This window comes from Perognathus longimembris, chromosome 11 (genome assembly GCF_023159225.1).
Source record: "Perognathus longimembris pacificus isolate PPM17 chromosome 11, ASM2315922v1, whole genome shotgun sequence".
Lineage (NCBI taxonomy): Eukaryota > Metazoa > Chordata > Mammalia > Rodentia > Heteromyidae > Perognathus > Perognathus longimembris.
Genome location: NC_063171.1, coordinates 37,514,062 through 37,521,133, shown reverse-complemented (window position 1 = coordinate 37,521,133; position 7,072 = coordinate 37,514,062).

The following is a 7,072-nucleotide window of genomic DNA, read 5'->3' as shown; positions in this document are numbered from 1 at the left end:
TCTATTATCTGGTGCTTGAAGTAGTTTCAATTCTCTTGTCATGCCAGGGGCTGGTAGTTCACACCTGTGATCCCAGCTACTAAGAAGGCTGTGATTTGAGGATTGCAGATTGAAGCCAACCCAGGTGGGAAAGGCCATGAAATTTTTACCTCCAATAAACTATTCAGAAAAAGCTGGAACTGGTGCTGTGGCTCTAATTTTCTAAAATTCCATCAAAAACCCAATGCCATTCTTCAAACAGAGAAAAGAAAAGCCATCTCAAAATTTGTATGGAAGCGCAATAAGCCACGAATACACAAGAAATCTTGAGGGAGAGGAAAAAAACCTCCTGGAAGTATCATACTACTAGACTTTAAATTATATTATAAAATTACAGTAAGAGAAACAATTTGGCACTAGTACAAAAGTCTTGAAGACCACTGAAATAGATAAGATTACATAGAAATAACTGCACACAACTGTAGCTAACTGGTTTTTGATGGAATAGCTCAAGAAAAGATAACCTGTTTAACAAATGGTTCTGGGTGAACTGGTTGTCCAAATGCAGAAGATTGAAATTGCAACCCTAAGTTTCACCTTGTGTCAATGACATTCAAAGTGGATCAAAGGTTTTAATTTAAGATTTGAAACTGAGACCTCTACATGACACAGTAGGGAAAAATACTAGAATTTATGAGTCCAAGAAATAACTTTCTGAATAGAACTCTAGTCACTCAAAAAATAGAGTCCAGGAATTGCATCGTGTGGCAAAGCTTCTGCATAGCAAAAACATGTACTCATTTGGCTAAATTGTCAACCAACAGGATGGGGGGAGGATATATTTGGCATATATATGTATATATACACATGTGTATGTACACACACATACACATACACACACATATATCCAACAAAGAGCCAAATACCAGAATATATAGGAGTGTCTACCTAGGGAACACACTACAGCTCTTGGGCACAGGTCAAAACTTTCTAAGTAAACATCCAGAAACATAATAAATCAAAGGAAATTTTGATAAATGGGATCGCATCAAAGTTAAAAGTTTCTGCACAGCAAAAGACATAAACAACAAGATAAAAAGAAACCCTACAGAATGGGAGAAGACATTTTTTAACCAGCTATGTATCAGACAAGTATCTCCTATTCAGAATATACTTAAAGCTCAAAAAATTAAAACCTCAAAAATTAAAACCTGGACAAAAAAACCAATCCAATTAATAAATAGTCTAATGGCTTAAAGAGAAACTTCTTAGAAGAAGTAAATATATGGAGAAATGCTCAACATCTGTAGCCATAAAGGCAATGCAAATCAAAACAACACTCAGATTCCACCTGACCCCCATTAGAATGGACATTATCAAGAAAAAAAATAACAAATGCTGACAAGGATGCAGTCAAAAGAGAACATTAATACACTGTTCATAGGAATATAGGCTTGTTAAACTACTCTGGAAAGCAGTATGGAGGTTCTTCCAAAAACTAAACTCGGAACTACACTACATCCCAACAATTCCACTCCTGAACATTCATCCAATAGATCACAAACAAGGTTACAGTAAATTACCAGCAAAACCATGTTCATTGCAGCACTATTCACTGCAGCACTATTCACCGCAGCTGAGATATGGAATAAGCCCAGATGCACCTCAATGGATGAATGCATCAAGAAAATATGGTATATATACACAATTGAATTTTACTCATCCATCAGAAAGAATGATATTGTACCATTTGTAAGAAAATAGGAAGGCTTGGAAAAAGTATATTAAGCTACATAAGTCAGACCCAGAGAAACACAGGTTGCATGGTTTTCCTCATTTGTGGTAGATAGAATGTACCTATAAATCTGTAAGTAAACAAATTGGGTGATATTGAAATAGTTACAAATGGATTAACTGAAATATAGCTGACTGGATGGAGAGCTCAAATAATGTAATTTTTTAGAAAGATGAAGTCAAAGCCCAACAAAATAACCAGGAAATGGGTACTTGCAAGGGGAGAGTAAAGGAGAAGTGGGGTAGATACATGGGGGAGGGAAATGCAGTCAGCTATTGTATATACCACAAAATTCAGAGAAATAGCGAAGGGGTGAGTGAAAGGGGGTGAGAATGTTGAAGGGGCAAAACTGAACAAGATGTATGGATCCATAATGACTTTGTTCAGTAGCACCTCCTTTGTACAACTACTTAAAGATAATAAAAAAAAATCAAAAAATCAAAAAATCAAAAATTTACTCAGCAGAGAGTACTCATATGTGAGCAAAGGAGGTAAACAGACATTTCTCAGAGGAAAAACTACAGATGGCCAATAATACACAAAGAAATGTTCAACATCCTTAGCCATAAAGGAAATACAAATGAGAACAACTAGTTAAAATAGTTAGAATAGCCTCACTCTAGTTAGGATAGACATAATCAGGAATAGGCATACCAGCAAATGCTGGTTGCAGACCACTGGCAGCATGTGAATTAGTGCAACCACTAAATAAGTTAGTATGGAATTTTTCAAAAGTAAAAATAGAACTAACTACGTTAGGATTCAGTGATATCACTTCTAGAAATTTATCTGAAAGACTGCAAGTCTGGACACAATAAAGTGACCTGCATTACGACACACACGAAGAACTATTCACTATAACCAAGTTATTATGTAAACAGCCCAGATGCTTTATAGATGCCAATTAATAGACAGTTTAAGTATATAAATATTAAATATTAGGAAACTGAAACATGTCTTCTTTCTCTCTCCTCTGTCTCTCTCTCTCTCTCTCTCTCTCTCTCTCTGTGTGTGTGTGTGTGTGTGTGTGTGTGTGTGTGTGTGTGTGTGTGTGTAGACTAATGAAAAGGGGTTGGGGCTGGATGAATAGAAAGAATTGTCAGATAAATACAGTCATACACCCCAATGTAAATAAATATGTGAAAATGGAACCTGGACGCTTGATGAGATGGGTGAGGGATTGAATAGGTGGTGGCGTGGGAAGAAGTTGGAAGGGATGACTCTAATTAAGATGCATTGTACATACAAATGGCTATATTAAATTTCCACCTTCTTGTGTAACTTTTTGAAAATAACAGTTTATTAGTTCTGTTGCTGAATTCTGTTGCATGAACTTTTATAATTTTAATTTGATATATGCTCTAGTCACCTCATATCTATATTTATTTGGGACTTTTTACTCCAATTTGGCCCCAGGTTTCAGCCTTGCCAAGTAATCTTCCTTAAATGGACTCTACCTCATTTTTCACAGCTAAAATAGATTTTAATATGTATCTATAGTCTAAAAATATGTAAGAGTTTGTCACTCCATTAACCGCTACTAACTAGCTGCAGGATTAGGTTAGATTACTTGCCAGGCTCTGAGATTCTATTTATCCTTTATGAATAGAATAAAAAGGGGGTTGTACAAGGTGGCCTCTGGGCTCCCTTCAGTGCTGACAGGGGTCACTCATTACACTGTCCATGCTGATCCAGGCACAGATGCTCAGCAGTCTTCCCTCAAGCAGTGGTAGCACCTACTGTACTGCGTGCTGCACATACTGTTTGCTGCCTTTGGTGTGCTCTTCTGTGTATCTAAATTCCAAGTTAGTTTCAGACTTGTGTCTACCTTTGCTTTTTTCCTCTTTGCATTTTGATTGTCATTCATAGTCTATTATTTTCTATTCCAGTCAGAACATGGGACGCACAAATATGACCCAGTATTGTGTAGATCTACAGGGTTTGCCATTCATAAATAAGTCCTTATTACAATATGTGTGTATGTGCATAACATTTTCTATCTATGCCAGAGGAGTATATTATAAAGACAATGAAAATAAAGTCATCTTTGATCCACTCATTTAGCCTCATTTGACACTTTTGAATTATTTGCATATTCTGGTTTAGGCTGGAATATCAAGGCTCTTGACTCCTCCATACTAGCCACTACAAGTGCTTGTGAGTTCCCATTAGTTAGTCGTGGGTTTTCTGAAAATCAAGACAAAGGCCAGTGTCCAATGAAAGACAAAGGCCTGTGTCCAATGAGAGACACAAATTCCACATGCTGCCTCCAGGAGACTCAGGGCAAACATTGACCTGGTATGCATGTTTGGAGACTGAATCATTAAGAAAGGCTATGCTTAGTCCCACTTCTCATTCAGTAGTAAGTGATGAGCCCTAGACCACAAGTATGATATTACAAGTGAATCCCTCCTGTGCAAAGAAGAGTCCCCTGCCCTGTGGTCCCTTTAATACACCCGGAGAGTGGAGCTCTCTTTTGCCCCTAGGTCATTTGTCCTGGTCTACATAGTGACTTACCTAGTCCATATCTCCTATAGGACCTCAACAACCATCCAACATTCCCATGTAAACCTTTTACTGTTTACATGCCTGTTTCCTGAATCACTGTCATGTGGTTTTTTTTTTTTTTTTTTTTTTTTTTTTTTTTTGTGTGTGTGTGTGTGTTTTGCCAGTCCTGGGGCTTGAACTCAGGGCCTGAGCACTGTCCCTGGCTTCTTTTTACTCAAGGCTAGCACTCTGCCAACTTGAGCCACAACACCACTTCTGGCCCTTTTTGGGTTTTGTTTTGTTTTTCCCTATATATGTGGTGCTGAGAAATCGAACATAGGGCTTCATATATATATCAGGCAAGCACCCTTGCCACTAGGCCATTTTTCCAAGCCCCTCACTATCATTTTTAATTTTCCCTTTTCTTTCTTGAAAATTGGACAGGCAGAGGCCAACTTGCAGTCTATTTTTATGGCTGGTCTACAACATAGTGGGCAAAAGTCTTTGCAGTACAGTAGTACTGGATGGCATCCGAGCGAAACTACTCATGACAACCTTCAGTAGACAAACAAACAAATGACCTCTTGCACTGACAGTCTAACCTAGTGGTAGGAAACTTGCCTACCCCGTGCAAAGTTCGGGTTCAATGTCAAGTACTGGAAAAGAAATAAAGACCAGAAAGAAAGACTTTTTTTTATGAATTCTGAGAAAATATACTTTTCTTAAGAAAAAGAACCTGTGTTCCTTACAATTAAATTGAGTCACACTAAAAATAGCTCAATAAACCTAACTAAATCATTTTTTTTTATTTTTTGGTCAGTCCTGGGGCTTGGACTCAGGGCCTGAGCACTGTCCTGGCTTCTTTTTGTTCAAGGCTAGCACTCTGCCACTTGAGCCACAGCGCCACTTCTGGCCATTTTCTGTATATGTGGTGCTGGGGAATCGAACCCAGGGCCTCATGTATATGAGGCAGGCACTCTTGCCACTAGGCCATATCCCCAGCCACTAACTAAATCATTTTTAAAACTCAAATAGTGAAGGCCTTACGTTCTTACTCAGAATGTATATAATAAACATTTAATCAATTGTCTTATGTTAATTATTGTTTTATCTATAAAGCTCTCAAACTGTACAGACCAGGAACTCAAGAAAGGGACTGAGACACAGACTTGAGTATGAAAACATTATTATGAAGTGCTTTTGGCATTACACCTGTGCATGAAGAAGGGAAGCAGGTGGGAAAACCAGCTGTAATGAGAGGCAGTCATAGCATGTTCCTCAGAAGCCTCACACGAGAGATGCGGCCCTCAGAGCTCTTCATATTTGTCTGAAGACAGCAAATACACCAAAAAAGACAAATCACTGGCAGCCAACTATCCTAGAGAAAGAGAGTATGAAAATGAAGAAAATAGCTACACTAGAAAGAAGTCCTGAAGAAGACTCACTGAGATCCCTGGTTCTCCTAGCCCCTGGGTGAACATGTGTGTGGATCCTGAAGAGCTTATATGGCAGTGGACAGTCCCCACCAAACTCATCTGCAGGGAGGACACACAGTGTTTCGTTGAACCACCAGGAATTTATTTATCCAACATCTTTGAAGAGGACTCAAAGGAACTTCTGAGAAAAATACTCTTGAGTTGTATTTTGAATTTCCTCACAGAAATGGATTGACATCATTTCTAGAAATCTGGAAGCTTTCATTTCTGAAAATCTTGAACCTTAAACAAAGCTATCTATTAATCTGGATCCTAATTCCCATGCCATTGTGCACCCCCCCCCCATTTTTTCCAAAACAACTTATGGTAATTTACATACTGATGATTTGATGACACTTTCACAATGATGTCATGCCTCTGTTATGTGACAGGATCAAGAGGGTTTTGGATGTATTGTCTGACTCAAAGTGTGCCTGAGTATTCCCTAGAGTGGAGGGGCGGATGAGAATTATGATCGTCCCTTGTACCAGGTGTCTACTTCCCCCTTCTATGAGAGGAAGACATGAAATGCTTTCAGATTTAAAGAAAAACTTCTGAAAATTAACCACAGCAGGCTTCAGAGTTTCCTGATAAACTGACAAGTGAATCTTCTTTTGTTCATTAATAAGCATTATAAAACTTGAAATGCTTATGTGTGTACCAGTGTTTCAGAGAACCTAGGTTTACCTACAAAAGCTGTTCTGCTTTTCCATGGCCTCTTCTGGCCTCTATCCATTTTAATGCTGTGGTGAAAAAAATTTTATTCAACTTTTCAGTCCATTCTCTTTCAGTTTGAGTTTTCCGAATTGGACATCTGAGAACTGGGGATGGCTCAACTGAACCGCAGGTATAGCTGATGCTGATTGCTTTTCAAACATTTGACTCCATACTTCTAGGCAGTTAGGGAAGATGTATCCACCCAGAGATATAACTCCAATATGTTGATTTCTTGGTCATGGTGCAATTTTGGTAAGTATCAAAACAAGAACACAAGAAAGCCTTGAGTAGAGAGGCATATGGAGTTCCTCACTTAATAGAACAGTTGCAAAATTTACTCCAACTCTCTCAACAAGAAAAGATTTCTTCCCCAGGAGTATTCAAAAGTATTAATTATGATGGGTCCAATAACCCAATTAGGATGTGTGTGCCATCATAATTGTTTAAATACTTAAAAGTATTCTCACAATGTGTGTGACATACCTGAAAGTATTCTCACAATGTGTATAGCTTTGTGCAAATTTGGATGTGTGCATTTGAAAATAATTAGCATAGCAATGTACAGCTATTCACTGCTTTCTGCTGTGTGTACCTATCTGTTTTGTCACTGCTCCTGAGA